Here is a 25332-nt window from a genome sequence, read left to right as displayed (position 1 = left end):
ATTTCTAGTATTTGTACAGTTGATCATGGACATTGCCCACCATAGGATTCAGTTTTATACATTCCCATCTTTTGACCTCCAACTTTCTTTCTGGTAACATATATGACTCTGATCCCCTTTCCACCTCATTCACACACCATTCAGCGCTGTTAGTTATTCTCACATCTTGCTACCGACACCCCTGTTCATTTGCAAACATTTAAGTTCCTCCTAATTGAACATTCTGCTCATACTAAGCAACCACTCCCCATTCTCAAGCCTTGTCCGATATCTTGGTACCTTATATTTCATGTCTATGAGTTTACATATTATAATTAGTTCCTATCAGTGAGACCCTGCAATAATTGTCCTTATGTGTCTGGCTTATTTCACTCAGTATATTGCCCTCGAGGTTTTGTCATCAACCTTTTTTTTTTTTTTAATATGGTTTTGTTCACTCACCATACATTCCATCCCAAGTAAATAATCGATGGTTCTCTGCATGGTCATACATTTATGTGTTCACCACCTTCACCACTATCTATATAAGGGCATCTACATTTCTTCCACAAGGCAGGAGGGAGAGTCAAAGAAGGTAGAGAAGCAAAAGAAAGAGGAAAAAAAAATGACAGCTAGGAAGCAGCAAAAGGAAAAATAACCTTAATTCAACATAGAATAAACAATCAGACAATACCACCAATGTCAAGTGTCTAACATGCCTCCCCTATCCCCCCCCTTATCTGCATTTACCTTGGTATATCACCTTTGTTACATTAAAGGAAGCATAATACAATGATTCTATTAGTTACAGTCTCTAGTTTATGCTGATTGCATCCCTCCCCCAATGCCTCCCCATTTTTAACACCTTGCAAGGTTGACATTTGCTTGTTCTCCCTCGTAAAAGAACATATTTGTACATTTTATCACAATTGTTGAATACTCTAGATTTCACCAAGTTACACAGTCCCAGTCTTTATCTTTCCTCCGTTCTTGTGGTGTCTCACATGCTCCCCACCTTCCTCTCTCAACCATATTCATAGTTACCTTTGTTCAGTGTACTTACATTGTTGTGCTACCATCTCCCAAAATTGTGTTCCAAACCACGCACTCCTATCTTCTAGCACTCTGTAGTGCTCCCTTTAGTATTTCCTGTAGGGCGGGTATCTTGTTCACAAAGCCTCTCATTGTCTGTTTGTCAGAAAATATTTTGAGCTCTCCCTCATATTTGAAGGACAGCTTTGCTGGATATAGGATTCTTGGTTGGCGGTTTTTCTCTTTCAGTATCTTAAATATATCACACCACTTCCTTCTTGCCTCCATGGTTTCTGCTGAGAGATCCGCACATAGTCTTATTAAGTTTCCTTTGTATGTAATGGATTGCTTTTCTCTTGCTGCTTTCAGGATTCTTTGTCTTTGACATTTGATAATCTCATTATTAAGTGTCTTGGCGTAGGCCTATTCAGATATCTTGTTTGGAGTACGCTGTGCTTCTTGGATCTGTAATTTTATGTCTTTCATAAGAGATGGGAAATTTTCATTAATTACTTCCTCTATTATTGCTTCTGCCCCTTTTCCCTTCTCTTCTCCTTCTGGGACACCAATGATACGTACATTATTGTACTTTGTTTCATCCTTGAGTTCCCGGAGACGTTGCTCATATTTTTTCATTCTTTTCTCCATCTGCTCCTTTGCGTGTAGGCTTTCAGGTATTTTGTTCTCCAGTTCCTGAGTGTTTTCTTCTGCCTCTTGAGATCTGCTGTTGTATGTTTCCATTGTGTCTTTCATCTCTTGTGTTGTGCCTTTCATTTCCATAGATTCTACTAGTTGTTTTTTTGAACTTTTTATTTCTGCCTTATATATGCCCAGTGTTTCCTTTACAGCCTCTATCTCTTTTGCAATATCTTCTCTAAACTTTTTGAATTGATTTAGCATTAGTTTAAATTCCTGTATCTCAGTTGAAGTGTATGTTTGTTCCTTTGACTGGGCCATAACTTTGTTTTTCTTAGTGTAGGATGTAATTTTCTGTTGTCTAGGCATGGTTTCCTTGGTTATCCAAATCAGGTTTTCCCAGACCAGAACAGGCTCAGGTCCCAGAGGGAAGAAATATTCAGTATCTGGTTTCCCTGAGGGTGTGTCTTAGAAAATTGCTCCACCCTGTGATGCCTCAGGTCACTGTGCTTTTCTGCCCAGCAGGTGATGCCTGTTAGCCTATAATTCTTGACTGGTGTGAGGAGGTGTGGCCATGTTCCCCCAGGCTCTGGGGTCTGGTTCTGAATGGAAAGGGCCCCACCCCTTTCCTCCTAGAGACCACAGACCCCCCAGGTGGAGGTCATTAGCATTTCAATGGTCTCTCTCTCTCTCTGCTTGTGCAGTCCCCACCCTTCTCTTGAGTCACAGCCCTGGAAACTGAAAATGACTGGGGCTTTCTCCACTGAGCCGAAAAAGAAACAGATAGTCCCCTTCAGACCCAGTCCAAGGTGACCCTCCGGCTCTCCAAGGTCAGTCGTCACCCAAAGCCTCTGTCTGTTTTTTTGGGGATGCATACCTGTAGTGAGCAGTTCACACTTGCTACTTAAAACCCCAGTTGGAGCTCAGCTGAGCTCTATTTGCTTGCTGGGAGAGAGCTGCTCTCTGGCACCATGAGGCTTTGCAGCTCGGGCTATGGGGGAGGGGGTCTCACGACTTGGATCCACAGGTTTTACTTACAGATTTTATGCTGTGTTCTCTGGCATTCCTTCCAATTCAGATTGGTGTATGATGAGTGGATGGTCTCGTTTGTCCCCCCGCAGTTATTCTGGATTATTTACTAGTTGTTTATGGTTTTTTGTAGTTGTTCCAGGGGGACTACTTAGCTTCCACTCCTCTCTATGCCACCATCTTGCCCCTCCTCTAATCCTTTTATTTTTAATGGGGATAACATCCTGTGCCAAGAGCTATGGAGTCAAGCAGAATTGAAGTATGTTTCCTACCTTCAAAAGGGTCAGAATCTAGTGGAGTCAGCTATGCATTAGCTATGCACTGGCATCTGAGAGTAGTAGTGATGGTGCAAAGGAGGAAGTGATCAACAGTATGTGCAGAGGTCAAGAAAGGCTTCAAGAGACCTTGTGGATCACACCCCCTTTAGCTAGTGTATGGATGAGTGGAGGAATGGGGATAAAAACTAAAGGACAAATGGGATGGGATGGGGGGATGATATGGGTGTTCTTTTTTCACTTTTATTTTTTATTCTTGTTCTGGTTCTTTCTGATGTAAGGAAAATGTTCAGAGATAGATTGTGGTGATGAACGCATAACTATGTTATCATACTGTGGACAGTGGATTGTATACCATGGATGACTGTATGGTGTGTGAATGTATTTCAATAAAACTGAATTTAATAAAAAAAAAAAAAAAAGAAATTAAAGCAGACCATGTAGGCCATGGATATTGGTGATGGTAACACAATGTTGTAAACATAACTAATACTACTAAATTGTACACTTGAAAGAGACTAAACCATGAGATTCTGAGCTGTAAATATGTTACAATAAAAAATTAAAAACAGACAAGCAAAAAAAAAAAAAAAAGAAAAAGAAAGGCTTCAAGAAAGGTGATAACAGAACTGACATCTGAATGAGTTCACTGGGATCAGGAGAAAAGTACACAGTCTAGGATTCCGTTTTGGTGTTCTTGGCTCATCACTCACTTAAGTGCTCTCACCCACCCACTGTCTACACTGTCTACGAATAACTCAATACCACACTTAGCCTTTCCAGAGTCATGCTGTCTACCCATACTTACAGAATATTTATTTCTCTTTTCACCTGCTTTTATGCTGCATGATTTACTGATACTCTCTTCCTTCTCCTGAAACCTATTTGACTTGTGCTGTAGTGGCCAAAGGATGGACAGCAAAGCAATGTATAGAAGTGAGTCATCATCTGTTCCCTCATATGTGCTGAGTGCATAGTTCTTGATTAACCTGGTTCTTTATAATATGTGTCCTTTTTATGGCAGTGGGACTTGGTAGAAAAGTGATGTAGTGAAATGAGCTAAGCTTTGGACCAGAAAGTCCTAGATTTTAATAATAAAATCACCCATTTCTAATTTCCTGGCCTTGCACAGATCATTTAAATTTTCTAAGCCTCTGCTTCCTCACTTGTAATTAAATGTTGATGATAAACTCTACCTGGTTGGTTTAACATTTGAATGCATCTAGAAAACAGAAGTAGTAGCAGCTCACTAAATATTAGATGTATTATTGTCATCCATCTCGTCCTCACTTTTACATCTTATCTCTTCTCTCACTCCTTCAGATATTGTCTTAAATTGCCTATTTAAATATCTTTTTCCTTTCTAATGCCAGCATTCTGTCTGCCTTTTGAACTTTCCTTTCTAGGAAACAGGGATAACCTGACTTAAGTTTCACCTGATAAATTCATTTCCTTTCTTTGAAAGCCCCACAATGAGTACACATTCCTGCTCTAAGTAGATTAAATCCTCTCTTATCTAATTGCTCTTATTCTCTCAATATATTAATTTGTATTCCCAACTCCAGCCATGAAAATGCATTTTTTACCCTGCTATCATTCAACTTCAAGCACTGGGTCTCAGCAAACAATGTTCCCATGAATAGGGACTGTCTAATACAGTTAAACAAAATATGTCCTTCCCCTTACTCAGATACATTACCGCAAAACATCCCACCTCTACCTTCCTGTAATGCTTTCCTAAGCAAAACCCTCCAGAATTTTCCTGCATTTACACATGGGCCCTGTTTAGTTCTTATATAGAGAACTGTGATTCTCAACTCTTTGCACATTAGAATCACCCGGGGATCTTTAAAAAAAATACTGATGCTAGGGCTCAATTCAAATTCAATTAAATCAGAGGGTTTGGGGATGGGGCCCCTTAATAATGCTTAAAAGCTTACCAGATAATTCTAATTAAAACTGCAGAGTCAGAATTGAGAACTTCTGCTATACAGTAGCAACTGGTTACATATGATTGTATGTTTGAGACTTTAAACACTTTCATTTATGTTTATTGTTTCTCCCCCATTAATTATATCACTGAAAGTAAAGACCATTTCCCTGTTTAGTCCGTACCAGGTGACATACATGCCTTTAGGCACACCATTTAACCTCTTGTAATCAGAGTCAAGATTCTCATAATGAGCATCCTACCTCTAGGGTAGTCACAAGAATTAAATGAGACCTCAGCTGTAAGGTAACTGCACAGAGCAGTCAACAGCTGGAGAATCATCCACTAAAAATAATATAACCCGCCTACAAAATCACTCTCCATAATCTCTCCACCACCCATCACCCCCCATTAGCCAAAACAGGGGGGGAGAGGGATATGAAAAACATGCAGATCTAAAAAGGCAAAAAAGCAAAAATAGAAGAATCTTTAGTTAAAATTATAGACCACTTTCTTTTTCAGAACTGACATAGATTTGTATGTCAATTCACTTTGGCAATATAAGAATATAAGTTAGCAGACATTATTAATATGCAGAAATATGCAAAAACAACAATCTTCCACTGACATTATTCTTAATGTAATGATAAATAATGTATTAGAAGAGCAAGTAGGGTGTGAATTAACAAAAACTGCTGTAAAATCAACGTACGGCTATTGCATAACCACTTCCCTGAGATTTAAGGTGCATATAATGTTAAAAGTGAAAATATTTAAATTCAGTTAGGTCTCTCCAGGACAATAAACCTTTAAATATCAAGCTATTTCTGGCTGCCTGCATTTTTGTAAAGAAGGGCATATGTGGAGGAAAAGAACTTTCAACGTGGAGAGTGAAGTTCAAAGTCATTTAAAACCATAACACTGTAGAAGCCTAACATCTACTTAACTCAGCAAAAACAATGAGAAAATGGCTCTTACCTCTGTTGCACCAAAACCAAGAAAGAAAGAAACTAAAAATTACATAATTAAGAAACTGAATAGGCCTTATAAAATTGGGTCTAACCATCCATTTCATTAATTTCCTGGCAACATCCCCAGCAAGTGGTCCATTTTTACTTGAATTTTTCTGGTGGCAATAAAAGTAGATCTTCCTTATACTGACTAAAAGGAAATCTTATAAATTCCATTCCTTTGTGTTGGGCTACCCTTTTGGACCATATAGAACAAGTTCAACACATATTCTACATGACGGACTTTTAAATACCTAATGACAACTTTTACAATCCCCAAGAATCTTTTGCTTAAAAAATATCTACAACTTTTCACTGTTACTGACACTGTATCCAGTGATGAAAATGACAACAGAAAATGATATCTGGAAAAACCCTGCTGTCTTCCTTCCATTGGATTTAGGCTATGGGAGGATCCAGACTGGGACCGCCCAGAGCCTGGAAAGTGACAGATGAGTGTGGGAGACAGAACACACCCTTTTGGATCATCCACTCCTGCTATATCCTGCCCTGCTAGCCTTTCTGGCAGTAATTGGGAGTTATACTCAGATTCAGTATTCTGTGATGACAGTTTTTGTCAATGATGGTCCTTGACCCCAATTTTTGTTAATTATTTGCATAGTCACAGAGAAGCCAGCAGACTTTAGTGACTGTCTCCTTTAAGTAAATATGGTAAAACTCTATATTAAATTACTATGTCAAGAGCTGTGAAAAAATGTTACATATTACAACTCATATTTTTCAAGTGTAACTTAAATTTTAATTTGATTCCAAATGTCCTGATGCATTTCATGTACACAATATGCCACAAAAAGCCAAATACATACCAAAGCAATGCTACGGGGAGTCCTTCAGACTATAAATCAAAGTGGCATAAAGGAAAAAAAGACAGACTAAAGGTAACCATATGGGTAATTACAAATGCAAGTATTAATGTATTGTAGTTTCTAGTATGCAATGCCACTTTTTACTTCTTACAGGCACCAAAATACAAATGCATCAAAAGTAATGATAAATATACAGTTTGTGGCATATGCATAAAGATATAATTTGTAACAAGTATAACAACAAGGTGGGGGACAGAGGGGTATAGGAACGGTGTATGTGTATGCTACTGAAGTTAATTTGGTATCAAATCAAATGTGAATGTTATAGATTTAGGATATTAAATTAAAGCCCCACTGTAACCACAAAGAAAACATATGAAATATAAATGCAGAAAGAAATGAAAATGGAGTTAAAATGTTACAACACAATATCAAATATCAAACAAATACCAGACTAGGCATTAATGGAAGAACTGAGCAACAAAATAATATATAAGACTTATAAAGACCAAACAAAAATGTCAGAAGAATGTCCTGCATTATCAGCAATTATTTTAAATGTAAGTGGGTTATACTCTTGAGTCAAAAGGCAGAGACTTGCAGAATGAATAAAAAAGCATGACTCAACCAAAGACTATTTACAAGAGACTCACCTGAAATTCAAAGACACAAGAAATTTGAAAGTGAAAGGATGGAAAACAGTACAGTATGCAAATAGTAACCCAAAAAGACCTGAGGAAGCTATAATAATATGACAAAAAATAGACTTTAAGTAAAAAATTGTTATGAGGGGCTAAAAAGCCACTCCATCCTGATAAATGGCTCAGTTCAATAAGAAAACAATCAATTATAAATATATATGCTCCTAACACCAGAACCTCAAAATATATGAAGAAAATATTTACAGATTTGAAGGGAGAAAAGACAGTTTTACATTAACAGTAGCAGACTCCAACACAACACTTTCAACAATAGCTCACCAAGACAGAAGATCAGTAAGGAAATAGAAGTCTTGAACAATACTGTCCAGTTAGCTAAAGCTGCCATTATGCAAAATGCCAGAAATGGACTGGCTTTTATAAAGACGATATATTAGGTTATAAATTTACACTTCTAAGGCCATAAAAGTGTCCAAATTAAGGCATCAACAAGAGGACACCTTCACTGAAAAAAGGCCGATGGCATCTGGAACACCTCTGTTAGCTGGGAAGGCATGTTGCTGGTATCTGCTGGTCCTCTGCTCCTAGGTTGTGTGCTTTCAGCTTCTGATTCCAGTGGCCTTCTCTTTAAGCATCTTTGGGGTTCTCACTTAGCTCTTCCAGGGCAAACTCTGTGCTTCATCTCTTAGCTTAGCATCTCCAAACGTTTGGTTTCAACGGCTGTCTCCAAAATGTGTCTAGATGTTTTCTCTCTAAGCATCTCTCTTAGCTTCTCTCTCAGCTTTTCCTGGGGGTAAATGCTGGATTACACATCTTAGCTCCTTGCCAAAGTGTCTCTCTCAGCTTCTCCAAACACCTGGGTGTCAGTTCTCTTAAAGACTCCAGCGAACTAATTAAGACCCCCCTGAATGGATGGGGTCACATCTCCATGGAAATAATCTAATCAAAAGGTCCCACCCTCAACTGGGTGGATCACCTCTCCATGGAAACAACCTAATCAAAAGATCCCACCTAATAACAGGTCTGCCCCCACAAGACTGCATTAAAGAATATGGCTTTTTATGGGGTACATAACAGATTCAAACTAGCACAAATACTAAAATACAATCAGATCTATCAGGCATATTTAATATTCTTCACCTAACAGAAACAGAACACACACTCTTCTGTAATGCACATAGAACATTCTCCAGGATAGATCATGTTAGGTCACAAAATAAGTCTCAATTAAAAAAAAAAACAATGAAGTCATAAAATGTGTCTTCTCTGATCATGAAGCTAGAAACAGAAAACAGAGGGAGAACTGGAAAATTCACAAACGTATGGAACCTAAATGACATACTCAAACAATAAGTAAGTCAAAGGGGAAATCACAAGGGAAAATAGGAAATACTTGAGGCAAACAGAAATGAAAATTCAACATGGCAAAGCATATGAGATGCAGCAAAGGCAATGATGAGAGAGAAATTTGTAGCTCCAAATGCTTACATTAAAAAAGAGGAAAGAAAAGTAATTTGGGTGGAGAATAAAAATATATATTTGGGGTCCCTGTGAAGAGCTGGGGGAGAATGCAGAGGTGTTGGACTTCCTCACCTGGATTGTTGCTGATGTTCTCACAAACATTGGGGACTGATGGTTTGATGTGAGAGGCCTCTGTCTTGGGGCTGGCCCTTATGAAGCTTGCTGCTGCAAGGAGAGGCTAAACCTGCTTATGATTGTGCCTAACAGTTTCCCCCGAGTGCCTGTTTGTTGCTCAGATGTGGCCCTCCCTCTCTCTCTCTAACTAAGCCACCTTGGCAGGTGATTGCACTGCCCTCTACCCTATGTGGGACCTGACTCCCAGGGGTGTAAATCTCCCTGGCAATGCAGGATATGACTCCCAGGGATGAATCTGGACCTGGCATTGTGGGATTGAGAACATCTTCTTGATCAAAAGGGGGACGCAAAATGAAATAAAGCTTTAGTGGCTGAGAGATTTCAAGTGGACTCGAGAGGTCACTCTGGTGGACATTCTTACACACTATATAGATAACACTTTTTAGGTTTTAATATATTGGAATAGCTAGAAGTAAATACCTGAAACTACCAAACTCCAACCTAGTAGCCTTGACTCTTGAAGATGATTGTATAACGATGTAGCTTATAAGGGGTGACAGAGTGATTGTGAAAACCCCATGGATCACATTCCCTTTATCCAGTGTATGGATGGATGAGTAGAAAAATGGGGATAAAACCTAAATGAAAAATAGGGTGGGATGGGGAGGTGGTGATTTGGGTGTTCTTTTTTTATTTTTATTTTTATTCTGATTCTGATTCTTTCTGGTGAAAGGAAAATGTTCAAAAATAGATTGGGGTGATGAATGCAAAAAGAGGAAAGATCTCAAATCAGAGGCCTAACTTCACAATTAGAGGATCTAGGAAAAGAAGAGTAAACTAAACCCAGAACAAGCAGAAGGAAGGAAATAACAAAGATTAGAGCAGAAATAAATGAAATGAGGATAAACTAATACAGAAAACTAATGAAACTAAACATCATTTCTCTGAAAAGACTGATAAAATTAACATACCTTTACCTGACTGATAAAGAAATAAAGGGAGAGGACATAAATAACCAAAATCAGAAATGAAAGGGGGGCATTACCCCAAAGAAAAAATAAAGATTATAAAAGGATTATACTATAAACAACTGTATGTCATCAAATTAGATAACCTGGATGAAATTAAACAATTCCTAGAATCAAAAAAAAATAAATAAATACCAACACTGATGCAAGAAGAAATAGAAGATCTCAACAGATAAATAACTACCAAAGAGACTGAATCAGTAAACAAAAACCTCCCAAAACAGAAAATTCCAGGATCAGTTGACTTTACTGGTGAATTTTACCAATCTATGAAGAATTAACACCAATCCTGCTTAAATTCTTTCAAAAAAATTGAAGAGCAAGGAACAATTCTCAACTCATCCTATGAGGCCAACATCACCTTAATACCAAAGCCAGATAAAGATACTACAAGGAAAGAAAATTACAGACCCATATACCTTATGAATACAGATGCAAAATACTAAAAAAAGAAAACAAAACAAAACAAAAACAAACAAACAAACAAAAAAAAACCTAGCAAACCAAATCCAAAAGCACATTAAAAGAATTATACACCATGATCAAGTGGGAAATATCCAATTATGTAAGGGTGGTTCAATATAAAAAGAATTCATTAATATAATACAGCAAATTAACAGATTTGGAAAAAAAAAAACCCACACATGATCATCATAATTGACAAAGAAAAGGCATTTGACAAAATCCAGCACACCTTCTTAGTGAAAACACATAGAAAACTAGGAATAGAAGGAAATTTCCTTAACATGATAAAGGAGCTATTTGAAAAACCCACTCCTAACACCATACTCAGAGTTGAAAGACTGAAAGCAAACCCTCTACAATCAGGAACAAGACAAGGAGGCCAACTATCACATTTTTCAACACTGTATTGTAAGTTCTATTCAGAGAAAATAAGCAAGAAAAAGAAATAAAAAGCATCTTAGACGACATCATCAACGTGGTAATGTTAGACGCTACTGAAAACCTCTCCCCAGATATTCAGAAAAAAAAAAAAGGATAAATTCCACTTGTTCAGAACTCTGGAGGAAGGTAAAGACTGGAGAAGGATCCTATGAATGATGAATCAAAGAAAGAGAAAAATATCAGGTAGGAAACTTCCATCCTGCACTGGCCAGTCCTCTCCCATCCCCCTCACCAGTCCCATGAAGCTCAGAAAGTGCCCAAGGCAGCAGCTGGGTTCCCTCCCAGCTCCCACAGGTGACACAGACTATCAAATCTCTCAGAGCATGAGACAGATCCCTACCTATATCCAGACACGGAGACCCAAGCCCAGAGGGACCCAGAGGAGGACACAAGTTGCTGGGGAGGGTGGAATACAAAAGAGCACCAAGAAGGAGTTTCCAAAATGGACAATTAGGGAGGGAACAGTACAGCCAAACTGTACAAATCAACTGTTTGGTGACCTGGGTGATAAGGGAGACCATTTCAAGTACTAGGTCAGTGAGGGATGAAGAGTCTGAGAAAATATGTACAGAGAATGTATTTCCAGTCATGAGTCCTGGTGTCCACCACTCCCCCCACCCTTGATGGAAACAGCAGCGGGGCATTATCTGCAGACCTGGGTGGCTGTGGGAGTCCTCTGCCCCAAGTACATGGGGACGCAGCCTCACACAGTCAGATTTTGGCTGGCAAAGTGAGGGCACAAGAACCCTGCAGTTTCAGCCCCTCCTGATCAGAAGCTGCTCGGACTCCAGGAGGTAAATACCTTCTGAGGATGATTAAGTACCCAAAGAGTGCCATTTTCTAGGCAGGCTAGAAAGTGCAGGGGAAAAGGGAGGGCATTTCAAAACTTCGCAAGACCTACCCTAGGCACATTGGAGCTGGTCTATACCCCATGCATGGCTTTGGCTGAGAAATATGGATGATCCATTTGTCAAAACAGTGCGCTAACACAAACCCAGGCAATTAAATCCTAGACAAAAAAAGAGAAAACAACCTTCAGAATAGACCCATCAAGATAATCACATGATTAGATTATCAGCAAAAAATCACAAGGCACACTAAAACTCAAGAAGAAATGGCCCTGTTAAAGAAACACACTAAAAAGTCAGAGGAGACACAAAAACTGGAACTAATCAAAGATGTTCAAATAGATCTCCTGAATCAATTGAAAGAAATGACAGAAATGTGTATAAAGAGGTAAAGGATATAAAGAAGACACTAAAAGAGAATAAAGAGGAATGTGAAAGAATACAAAGAAAAATAACAGACATTATGGAAATAAAAAATACTGGTAGATGAAATTCAAAATACAACTGGAGACACAACAGATATGAAGAGGCAGAAGAAAGAATCAACAAGCTAGAAGACAGAGCAATAGAATTCAAACAGAAAAAAGAATAAATGGAGAAAAAAATGGAAACAATTGAGCGAGTCTCAGGGAAATGACTGACAACAAAGAGTGCACAAACATATGCATCATGGGTGTCCCAGAAGGAGGTGAGAAGGGAAAGGGGCAGGAAGAATATTTAAAGAAATAATGGCTGAAAATTTCAAAACCCTTATAAGTGACATAAATATGCAAATCCAAGGAGGACAACACATTCCAAAAAGAATAAATCTGAGCAGTCGGGGCCAGGCAAGATGGCGAAGTGGTGAGGAGTGGAATTTAGTCTCTCCTCTACAGCAGCTGGTAATTGGTCAGCAGCTGTACGAAACAGTGTTTTCAGGGTCTCCAGTGACCAGTCACATATCGTACACAAGTCTGGATTGTGTGAAAAAGCTGAGGAAAAGCTGAGATCACAGCAAAATCTGTAAGTTCTCTCGACCAGGGGTCTGGTGCCTGTCCCCACCCAGACGTCTCAGACTGTCTCACAGCTGGCTCCCTGAATGGAAAAAAAAAAATCTGCTGGGAGCAAGAAGGGAGCTTAACCCAACCTCAACTGCAGAATTAATTAACAAATTAATTAATTAACTTTTAGAGCTGGGGGTGCTAGAGAAGGGCTGGGCTCTGGGAAGGGGGGATACATACAAGAGGGCACCCATTCCCTGGATCCAAAAAGGCTGGGTTTTTTTCCCTTACATTTTGCCCCTCCTCCTTTCTTGATCTCTGACTCCTTATCTTTTTACACTTCAGTAGCCCCCTGGCAAGGTCAGAATATCAGATAAGGGTTTAATATCCCAAATACATAAAGTGATCCTACAACTCAATGACAGAAAGACAAACAACCCAATTAAAAAATGGGCAAAAGACATGGACACTTTTCTGAAGAGGAAATACAAATGACTCAAAAAGATAAAAATGCTCATCTTCATTGGCTATTAGGGAAATACAAATCAAAACCACAATGAGATATCATCTCATATCTACCAGAATGGCCATTATCCAAAAAACAGAAAATGACAAGTGCTGGAGAGGATGTGGAGAAAGAGGCACACTTGTTCATTGTTGGTGGGAATGTAAAATGGTGCAACCACTCTGGAAGACTGTGGAGGTTCCTCAGGAAGCTAAGTATAGATTTGCCATATGACCCAGCTATTCCAGTACTAGGTATATACTCAGAGGAAATAAAAATTAAGACATGAACGGACATTTATAAACTGAGGTATATCATGGCATTATTCACAATAGCCAAGAGATGGAAACAGCCCAAATGTCCATCAATGGAGGAGTGGATAAACAAACTGTGGTACATAAACATGATGGAATATTACGTAGCTGTAAGACAGAACAAAGACATGGAACATATAATAATGTGGGTGAACCTTGAGGACATCATGTTGAGCAAAGTTAGCCAGAAACAAAAGGACAAATACAGTATGGTCTCAATAATATGATCTAACATTAATGAGCAAACTTTGGGAGTTAAAAACTGATAACATAGGCTACCAGGAGATAGAAAGAGGGTAGAAATCGAGCATTTGATGCTGAAGGTCTACAGAATGTTCAGCAGGATTGATTGTATAGATCCAGAAATAGATAGCATAACACTGTGTGATGGTAGCACAATATTGCAACTACACTGAACAAAGATGTCTGTGAATAAAGCTGAAAGAGGTGGGCTAGGGACATGAATGACACCTGAGGTAAAGATAGAAGATAAAGACTGGGACAGTTTAACTTAGCAAAAACTGGAGTGCTCAAAGATTGTGACCAAATGTACAAATATTAAACATTCTTGCATATGGGAGAACAAGTGAATGTCAACAATGCAGAGTGTTGGATAGGGGATGGTATAGGAGAAAAAATATAATCAAAGCAAACTGGAGTGTATGGTCAACAGTAACTTCCATTAAATGTAACAAAGGCAATATACCAAAGCTAAATGTGTATGAGAGGGGGATATAAGGGAGGGATATGGGATTCTTGGTAATAGTGGAGTTGTCTGACCCTACTATTGTATTGTATGGTATTTTATTTCTCTTTTTATTATCTTTTTTATTATTTGTTAAAAAAAAAACTTTTTTTTGTAGAAATCAATGTTTTCAAGTGCTGACTGTGGTGATAAAAGCACAACTGTATGATGAAACCATGAACAACCGATTGGACACTGTGGATAATTATATGGTATGTGAATATAGCTCTATAAAATTGTACGGAAGAATATAAACATGGATAAAAGTCCCGGTGAAAACATGGAGAAAGGGGTGTACGTAATTACTGTTGGTTAGGAGGCAGAATGGCATAGCCTTTCTGGAGGACAGGGGGGTGGTTCTACACGAAGGTAAGTATGTGGGTGCTTTAAGGTCCTGCTACCTCATTAGGGGGCATTTACTTGGAGGATATGAGAGCAGGGACATGAATGGACATTTGCACACTGGTGTTTATGGAGAGAGTATGCATGATTTGCAATGGGTGGAGGTGGTCTAAGGGTACATCGACTGAGGAACAGAATGAATTGTGTGTGTATACAATGGAATATTGAGCAACTGAGAGAAGGAATGAAGCTATGAGACATGCAACAAGGTGAATGGAACCTGTAGACAGAATTTTGAGTGAATTATGTCAGAAACAAAGGCAAACACTACACTGCCTCACCAATATGGACTAACTACAATGCGTAAACTCAGAATTGAACCTTAAGAGCACAGCTTATCAGGGGAACAGTCACTGCAACAGTCCCTAGATTGTAAGCTTACAGCAGTCACATCTATTCCTGAATTGTAATGGCTATCTCCTGACTCTGAGATGCTGATCCCTTTGTGTATAATCTGATCGATCCCTGGAACTTTGGGTATCTGTGTGACACCTGAAACTCAGAGCTAGAACTCGGCAGATATGAATGTCAGTATTAGCACATACAGCAACTGTTAAAAAAGCTGAAAGAGTACAGACTTCACCTAGAGATATGAATGAAGCAGATGTGGTTAGGACTAGGGCAAATTGAGCCAAAGGGTAAAAGACAATACTAACTGCGTTTTAAAACTTCAAATTCCATAGGAGACCAAGGGAAGAGATGTTTAGTTGGTGCAAGATCTGTATTTCCTAAACAATTTAACTCATGCAGTTTATTGAAATACCATAATTACATGGAACTTTTAATAGAAAGTGAGACCTGGTAGGTTTGCATAGGTTAGTGTGGAATATAGACACATCTCAAAGTAATTTGGACAGAGAACAAAAATATATATGCAGGAACCCCCTGAGAAGCTGGGGGAAGATGGAGAGGTGTTGGGCTTCCTCACCTGGATTGTTGCTAACGTTCTTACAAACATTGAGGACTGGTGGTTTCACATGCTGAGACCTCTGTCAAGGAACTTGTCCTTATGAAGCTCGTTACTGCAAAGGAGACCAAACCTGCTTATAATTGTGCTTAAGCAGCTCCCCCTGAGTACATCTTTGTTGCTCAGATATAGCCCTCTCTCTCTAGCTAAGCCAACTTGGAAGGTAAACTCACTGCCCTCCCCCCTACATGGGATCTGCCACCCAGGGGTATAAATCTCCCTGGCAATGCAGGATATGATTCCTGGGGATGAATCTGGACCTGACATCATGGGCTTGAGAACATCTTCTTGACCAACAGGGGGATGCGAAATGAAACAAAATAAAGTTTCAGTGGCTGAGAGATTCCAAATAGAGCTGAGAGGTCACTCTGGTGGACATTCTTATGCACTATATAGGTAACCCTTTTTAGGTTTTAATGCATTGGAATAGCTAGACGTAAATACCTGAAACTATCCAACTGCAAAGCAGTAGCCTTGACTCTTGAAGACGATTGTATAGCAATGTAGTTCACAAAGGGTGACAGTGTGATTGTGAAAACAATGTGGACCACATTCCCTTTATCCAGTGTATGGATGGATGAGTATAAAAATGGTGACCAAAAAATAAATGAAAAATAGGGTAGGGGGATGATTTGAGTGTTCTTTTCTACTCTTACTTTTTTATTCTTATTTTCACTTTTTCTGGTACAAGGAAAATGTTCAAAAATAGATTGGGGTATGAATGCAAAACTACATGATGGCACTGTGAACAACTGGTTGTACACTTTGGATGACTGTATGATATGTGAACATATCTCAATAAAACTGAATAAAATATTGAAGCAGTCAAAAAGTAGACAAATTTTCCAATAATATCTTATAATAAATCTGAGAATAACTTTTTAAGAATTAAAGCTCATAATACTGTAGGGTTTGGTCCCTGATTGAAAATACAGCTGTAAAATAAAAGTTAAGTAAGCTCTTTTGAAAGCAGAATCCATCTTACCTAGCATAATGTGGATATCATGTGAATATGTCACTCATTAATTATTAAAGTATACAGTATCTATTGTAAAAGATGTGTCTCCTTTCAGAAGCTGTTAAAGGTAGGAAATGAAAAAGATGATTTCTTGAGGTTTCCCCAGCCCTGTGATTTTGCTAAATAATAAACTCTGCTTGAAGAATATAATGTCTCATTTGCTAGGGGGAATGGAGAATGATTGCTAATGGGTACAGGATTTCTTTTTGGGGTGATGAAAATATTCTGAAATTTGATAGTGGTGATGGCTGCACAAAATCTGCAAATACACTAAAAACCACTAAATTATATACTTTAAAAGGGTGAATTTTATGGTTTGTGAATTACAACAATTAAAAAATTTAAAAGAATATCATGTCTGCATTTTAGCCGCTATTAAAATGTGAAGACTTGTTAAAGTATCTGTGTAAGAGATCTATGTGCTTTACTGTTTCCATGGTCTATGGCACAATGTATAAGATAGGTTTAGACTCTTAAGCATTCCTTCCTGAAAAAATGTTTTGATCACAAGACTATAAATTTTTCATTTAAAAAATTAATATTAGAACATTCATAAGCAATTTGTAAGACTGTCAATAATTTTAGAAAAATCTAAATGTATATGTATTGTAACAAAATAATTTACCACTGGCAAAAAAAAAAAAAAAGAAATCTTTACGTAGAGTCACTCCAAGACATACACTAATCAGACTCTCAAATGCCGATGAGAAGGAGAAAATTCTGAAAGCAGTAAGAGAAAAGCAATTCACCACATACCGGGAAAGCCAAATAAGACTAAATGCTGATTTCCCATCAGACACTGTGGAGGTGAGAACGCAGTGGTACAATCTATTTAAAATACTGAACAAGAAAAATTGTCAGCCAAGAATTCTCTATCAGCAAAGGTGTCCTTCAAAGATGAGGGAGAGTTTAAAATATTCACAGACAAACAAAAACTGAGTTTGTTAATAAGAAAATGACCCTACAAGAACTACCAAAGGGAGTTTTGCCAGCTGAAAAGAAAAGACATGAAAGAGAGGTCTGGAGAAGGGTTCAGAATTGAAGAGTATTAGTTAGGGTAACTAAAAGGATAAAAAAAGAAAAAAAAAAAAGATCTGTCAAATAAAAACCAATGGATAAGAGGGTTGAAGTAAGAACTGCCTTTATAGTAATAACTTTGAAAATTAATGGATTAAACTCCCCAGTCAAAAGACAAAGACTGACAGAACAGTTAAAAAATATGACCAATCGATATGCTGTTTACAAGAGATTCATTTTTGACACAAAGATACAAATAGGCTGAAAGTGAAATGACGGCACAATACATTATACACAAACAGTAACCAAAAAAAGCTGAGGTAGTGATACTAATATTAGACAAAATGGACTTTAAATGCAAAAAATGCTGTAAGAGATAAAGAAGGATACCATATATTAATAAAAGGGGGAATTCACCAAGAAGAAAGAACAATCATAATATTCATGCTCCCAATCAAGTAGTACATGCAAGTACATGAGGCAGACACTGGCAAAACTGAAGGGATAGTGGGAGACTTCAACACACCACTCTCCCCAATACATAGAATATTTAAACTGAGGATCCATAAAGAAACAGAGAAAGTAAATAACATGACAAATGAACTTGACTCAGCATACATATACAGAACATTGCACACCAAAACAGCAGGATATACATTCTTCTCAAGTGCTCATGGAACACTCTCCACTATAGACCATATACTAAGGCACAAAACAGGTCTTAATAAATTTTAAAAGACTGAAATTATACAAAGCATTTTCTCTGATCATAATGGAATGAAGCTGGAAAGAAATAACAAAAGGAGAAAATATACAGAAGTTAAACAACATGCTCTTAAACAATCAGAGGGTCAAAGAAGGAATTGCAAGAGAAATCAGCAATTATCTTGAGATGAATGAAAACAAGAACACAACCTATCAAAACTAATGGTATGCAGTGAAGGCAGTGCTGTGAAGGAAATTTGCAGTCCTGAATGTCTACATTGAAAAGGAAGAAGGAGCTGAAAACTAATGATATAATTGAACAACTGGACAAACTGGAGAAAGAACAACAAACTAATCCTAGAACAAGGAGAAGGAAATAAATAACAAAGATTAGAGCAGAAATTAATGACATGAAGAAAAAACAATAGAGAGAATCAATAAAACCAAAAATTGGTTCTTGAGAAGATCAATAAAATTGACAAAACCTTAACTAGAATGACAAGACAAAAAGAGAGATGCTGGAAATAAATAAAATCAGAAATAAGAGGGAAGGAATGACTACAGATCCCAAAGAAATAAAAAAAGATCATAAGAGGTTAATATGAACAACCGTAAGCCAATAAACTAGACAACTTAGATGAAATGGACAACTTCCTAGAAACACACAAACTACACTGACTCAAGAAAAAAGAGAAGACCTCTGGCAGGTTTTCTCTTTCAGCATCTTAAATATATCACACCTCTTCCTTCTTGCCTCTATGGTTTCTACTGACAAATCTGCACATAGTCTTATCAAGCTTCCTTTGTACATGATGGATCAATTTCTCTTGCTGCTTTCAGGATTCTCTTTGTCTGATGTTTGATAACCTGATTACTAAGTGTCTTGGCGTGGGCCTATTCAGATGTATTCTGTTTGCGGTACACTGTGCTTCTTGGATTTGTAATTTTATGTCTTTCATAAGAGATGGGAAATTTTCATTGATTATTTCCTCTATTATTGCTTCTGCCCCTTTTCCCTTCTCTCTTCCTTCTGGGACACCCATGACGTGTACATTCATGCATTTCATGTCGTCATTCAATTCCCTAAGACACTGCTCATATTTTTTCCATTCTTTTCCCTATCTGTTCTTTTGTGTGTAGGATTTCAGATGTTTTCTTCTCCAGTTCGAGTGTTTTTTTCTGCCTCTTGAGATCTGCTACTGTATGTCTCCATTGCGTTTTTTATCTCGTGTTGTACCTTTCATTTCCATAGATTCTGCCAGTTGTTTTTCTAAACTTCCGATGTCTACCTTATGTTCACCTAGTGTTTTCTTTATAGCCTTCGTCTCTTTTGTTATATTTTCTCTGAACTCATTGATTTTGTTTTTTTATCTGATTTAGCATATCTCTTTGAAAATCTTTAATAGATTGTTTCTTTAAAGTGAAACAATATCTCAACTGTATCTTGACTGAGGTATAAGTTTGTTCCTGTGACGGGGCCATATCTTCATTTTTCCTAGTATGGATTGTAGTTTCTGTTGTCTAGGCATCTGGTTTCCTCGGTTATCCCAGTCAGATTTTCCTAGACCAGAACAGGTTCAAATCTCAGAATGGGTTATATTCAGGGCATGTCTTAGAGGAATGACAGACTTTCCTGTGAGGCTTCCAGTCACTGTGCTTTTCCTAACCTGCCCAGTAGATAGCGCCTGTCAGCCTGTCGCTCCCAGCTGGTGTAAGAGGAAGTGTTGTGGCTTCAGTTTCTGTTTTGGCCCTTTCCCCCCAGACTCTGGGGTATGGTTCTGAAGGGAAAGCTGGCCCCCACCTCCTTCCTCCTACAGAAGATACACCCCCTAGGGATTTATCATCTGCATTTGAAGTGTCTCTCTGTCTCTGTTATCTCCACCCCTGTCTGGGTCAGAGCACTGCGAAATGAAAATGGCTGCGGCTCTCTCTTCTGAGCCCCTGAGGTTCAGAGAGAGAGAAAAAGGGACAGAAAGCCCCCTTTTGGAGCCAGACACGGCCCCCAGTTTCACTCGTTGGCCAGAGGTAACACCCGGTCTTCTAGGATCCCCCTTCCAGTACAGATGAGTCTTCTGGTTCTGACTGCTTGTTGGGGGTTTGTAGCTAGTATTCAGACTCCATATTTGCTAATTAAAACCCCATTTGGAGCTTACCTGGGCTATATTCACTCTCGGAGAGTGCTACTAGTTTCTACCACAGAAAGATTTTACAGCAAAGTCTGCCATTGGGGGAGTGGGCTCTCAGAGTGGTTTGGCAACTTTTACTTACAGATTCTATGCTGCGATCTCAGGCATTCCTCCCCATCCAGGTTGGAGTATGATGTCTAGACAGTCATGGTTGTCCCCCAGCAATTATTCCAGATTATTTACTAGTTGTTCCTTGTTGTTTACTAATTGTTCCAGGGGACTAAGTAAATTCCACATCTCTCTATGCCACCATTTTGCCCCTTCTCTGGTCAATTGATTTTTGAGAAGGTTCCCAAGTCCACTCAACTGGGACAGAAAATCTCTTCAATAAATGATGTTGGGAGAACCGGATATCCATAACCAAAAGAGTGAAAGAAGACCCTTATCTCATACCCTAATAAAAAATTAACTCTAAATGGATCAAAAATCTACATATAAGAACCAGTACCATAAAACTCTTAGAAGAAACTGTAGAGAGACAAACTCCAAAAATCTAGTGATAGGAGGGTAGTTTCTTAGACTTTTCTCCCAAAGCACAGGTGATGAAAGAAAAAATAGATAAAGGGGATAAGCTCAAAACTGAATACTTCAATGCCTTAAGGGACTTTGTTAAAAGGGTAAAAAGGCAATTGACTCAAAGGGAGAAAATAATTATAAATCACCTTCTGATAAGGGTTTGATATCTAGAATATATAAACTCTATGATAAAATGACAAATAAATCAATTTTAAAATGTGCAAAAGACATGAATAGACAGTTTTCCAAGAGGAAATATAGATGGCTAAAAAGCATATGAAAAGATGCTCAGCTTCACTAGTGTTCTCGTTTGTTAAAGCTGCCATTATGCAAAATACTAGAAATGGATTGGCTTTTATAAAGGGTATTTATTAGGGCACAAATTTACAGTTCTTAGGCCATAAGAGTGTCCAAACTAAGCATCAACAAGAGGATACCTTCACTGAAATAAGGCCGATGGTGTCCGGAACACCTCTGTCAACTAGGAAGAGGCATGGCTTTCTCCAAAATGTCTTCCAGCTTATGTCTCTCTTAGCTTCTCTCTCTCACCTCCTGTGCACCCTTGCTTGTTCTCCCAGGCTGTTTCTCTCTAAGCATATGGAGGTCCTCACTTAGCATCTCTGGGGCAAACTCTGGGCTTCATCTCTTAGCTTAGCATCTCCAAACATCTTTCTGTCTGTAGCTCCAAGCATCTGGGTCTGTGTCAGACCCTGAGCACTCTTAAGGACTCCAGTAAACTAAGCAAGACCCACTTTGAATGGACAGGGTTACACCTCTATGGAAATGATTTAATCAAAGGCCTCATCCACAGTTAGGTGGGTCACATTTCCATGGAAACAACATAATCAAAAGATTCCACCCCTCAGTCTGCACCCACAAGACTAGATTAAAAGAAAATGGCTTTTCTGGGGGACATAATAAATTCAAACCAGTACAACTAGCTAATAGAGAAATGCAAATCAGAATGACAATGAGATACAATCAAAACCACATCATCTCACACCTACTAGAATGAAAATAAACAGGAAACTACAAAAGTTGGCATGGATATGGAGAAATTGGGACATTTATTCACTACTTGTGCAAATGTAAAATAGTGCAGCTACTGCAGGGGATAGTTTAGCAGTTCCTCAGTATTGAGTTGCCTTATGACCCAGCAATCCAACCACTCGGGATATACCCAGATGATCTGAAATCAGGGATGTGAACAGACATTTGCATACTGATGTTCATAGCACCAGTATTCACAATTGCCCAAAGATGGAAACAACCCAAGTGTCCATCAACAGATGAATGGATAAACAAAATGTAGTATATATGAGTGACTTCATCAACACAGCACTGTAAACAGCTACTGAAAACCTCTCCCTAGAGATTCAGCAGAAATAAAAGACTATTCTCACTTGTTCAGAACTCTGGAGGAAGGTATAGACTGGAGAAGGATTCAACAAATGCTGAATTATAGAAAAAGAAAAGTATCAGGTAAGAAACTTCTGTCACAGACCAGCCAGTCCTCCCCTCTACCCCACATTCAGTAAACACACCTCAGCAAATGCACAGACACAGCAGCTGGGATCCTTCCCACCTCCTACCAGGGACAAAGTCTATAAAATCTCTCACAGCAGTGACCCAGATCCACCTATATCCAGATACAGAGACCCAAGCCCACAAAGACCCACAGAAGGACTTAAGCTGCTAGGGAGGGTGGAATACAAAAGGGCAGCAAGGAGGATTTTCTAAAATGGAGGAATAGAGAGGGACCACAAAATCTTCCCTAAAAAGGCAGCAACCACCCAGGCAAAGGCTACCCAAATCAACTGTTTGGGGACCTGGGGGATAGGGCAGGACATTTCAAGGCCCAGGTCAGTGAGGGATGAAGAGGCTGCAAAAACATGACGGAGACTGTCTCTAGCCCTGGGTCCTGGTGCCCATACCCACCCATGAGGGAAACAGCAGTGGGAGGCCTGATCCTTGCCTGGGGGACAGCTGCAGACTGGGGGCAGTTGGGGGAGTCTTCCGCCACAGGTAATGTGGAGGACACAGCCCCACATTGTGTAACATTTTGGTTGGCTAAGTGATGGCACATGAACATCATAGTTTCAGACCCACCCAGTCAGATGCTGTCAGGGCTCATAGGTACACAGCTTCTGAGGACAATAAAGTCACCAAACAGCACCAACTGCTGGGCAGTCTGGGAACTGCAAGGGAAAATTACAGGGCTTTTCAGAGCTTCTCCAGACCCTATCCCCAGCCCACTGGAGTTGGTCTACACCTCTTGGATTGGAACTCAGCCATGTTTTGACTGAGAGACATGGACAATCCAACATCAAAACAGTGCCGTAATACAAACCCAGGTCTTGCTGGATGACAAAAGGCAGATCACTCCAGAGTTGGCTGTTGGTAGGTAAAGTGGTACCTCTCAGTTCCCAGGAGCCTGGAAACCACTGGATACATTGTGCCCAAAGGCGGGGTCTCACTCAAGGTGCACAAAGTCCACCTCTTACCTCCAGAGCAGTGTACATGGAGAATCGCAGCCTTGACTGGATTGCTGCCTGGTTGGAGCCTGGCCCAGTGTACTATCAAAGCTGGGAGAGGCAAGATTATGGGGAAGAGGTGGTCCAAGAGCATCATCTGCTGGGAAGACAATGAAAACGCACCCTGGCAAACTTCTTGTCTGAGCTTCAACACAAACCGAAGGAACTACAATATTTTAGACTGGAAAGGGAAATCAAGTTTCAAAATAACCTTATTAAGATAAGCAAATGCCTAGAAATCAACAAAACAAATCACTAAGCATATGAAGATGCAATAAGATATGGCCAAGCCAAATGACCAAATTAAAAAGCTGTAGACACAGAATTTGGAAACAACTAATCAAAGACGTTCATACAGATCTCCGAAATAACCTCAATGCGTTGGCTAAAGACATAAAGGGTATTAAGACCCTAGAAGAGCATAAATTAGAATTTGAAAGAATAGAAAAACAGCAGATTTGATAAAAATGAAAGATACTGTATATCAAACTAAAAATTTATTAACAGCACACAACAGCAGATCTGAAGAGGCAGAGACAGAATAAGTAAACTAGAGGACAACAACTGAATTTGAACACACAAAAGAACAAATGGTAAAAAGGATGGAAGAATTTGAATTGGATCTCAGGGAAATGATGGACAACATGCAACACAAACATAAGAGTCACTGGTGTCCCAGAAGGAGAAGAGTAAAGGCCTAGGAAGGTTACTTGAGGAGGTAATTGGGGAAAATATCCCAACTCTTCTAAAAAAGACATAAATATGCAAATCAAAGAAGCCCAGTGAACTCCAAATAGAATAAATCCAAACAGACCCACTCAAAGACACACACTGATCAGAACGTCAAATGCTGAAGGGAAAGAGAAAGTTCTGAAAGCAGCAAGAGAAAAATAATTCACCACATACAAGAGAAGCCACATAAGACTAAGTTCTAACTACTCAATGGGCAATTTGGAGGTGTGAAATCAGTGGTATCATATATTCAAGATTCTGAAAGAGAAAAACTGAGAGCCAAGAATTATCCAGCAGTTGTCCTTCAAATGTGAGGGAAAGTGTGCTTGCTTTGGCAGCACGTATTTTAAAATTGGAATGACAGAGAGAAGATTAGAATGGCCCCTGCACAAGGATGACATGCAAATTCAGGAAGCATTACGTATTTTTGACATACAAAGGAATAGGTGTTATCTTATTGTTGTAATATTGCATGATACTGTAACTACATTAATGTCATTTATTATAACTGTACCATGATTTTAATAATAAACTTATTAACAATGAAAAAAGTGAGGGAGAGTTTAAAATTTTCATAGACAAACAAATGTTAAGAAAATTTACTAACAAGAGAACTGCCCTGCAAGAAATACTAAAGGGAGCTCTACCAGCTGAGAAAAAAAGACATGAGAAAAAGGTCTGGAGGAGGGCAAAGAATTGAAGAGTATTAGTAAGGGTAACTTAAAGGGTAAAAAGAGAGAGAGGGGAAAAATATAGATCTGATAAATAAAAACCAAAGGATAAGATGATAGATTCAAGAATCACCTTCACAGTAAAAACTTTGAATGTTAATGGACAAAATTCCCCAATAAAAAGATACAGATTAGTAGAATGGATTAAAAAATATGATCCATCTATATGCTGTTTGCAAGAGACTCATCTAAGACTCATCTTAGATACACATAGATTAAAAGGGA

At 38.8% G+C, this 25332-nt stretch overlaps 1 protein-coding gene and 1 non-coding gene across 8 annotated transcripts in view; one reads left to right on the top strand and one right to left on the bottom strand.

Annotated features, from left to right (window-relative positions):
* THSD7B (thrombospondin type 1 domain containing 7B) overlaps positions 1 to 25332 on the bottom strand; it is a 952777-nt gene that overhangs the window by 459735 nt on the left and 467710 nt on the right. The gene's annotated exons all lie outside the window — the stretch shown is intronic.
* LOC119545067 lies at positions 24699 to 24805 on the top strand. The gene has a single exon (XR_005219043.1). It is a non-coding gene; the product is annotated as a U6 spliceosomal RNA (small nuclear RNA).

This window comes from Choloepus didactylus, chromosome 9 (assembly GCF_015220235.1).
Source record: "Choloepus didactylus isolate mChoDid1 chromosome 9, mChoDid1.pri, whole genome shotgun sequence".
Taxonomy (NCBI): domain Eukaryota; kingdom Metazoa; phylum Chordata; class Mammalia; order Pilosa; family Megalonychidae; genus Choloepus; species Choloepus didactylus.
This window is presented reverse-complemented; position numbering and strand designations above follow the sequence as displayed.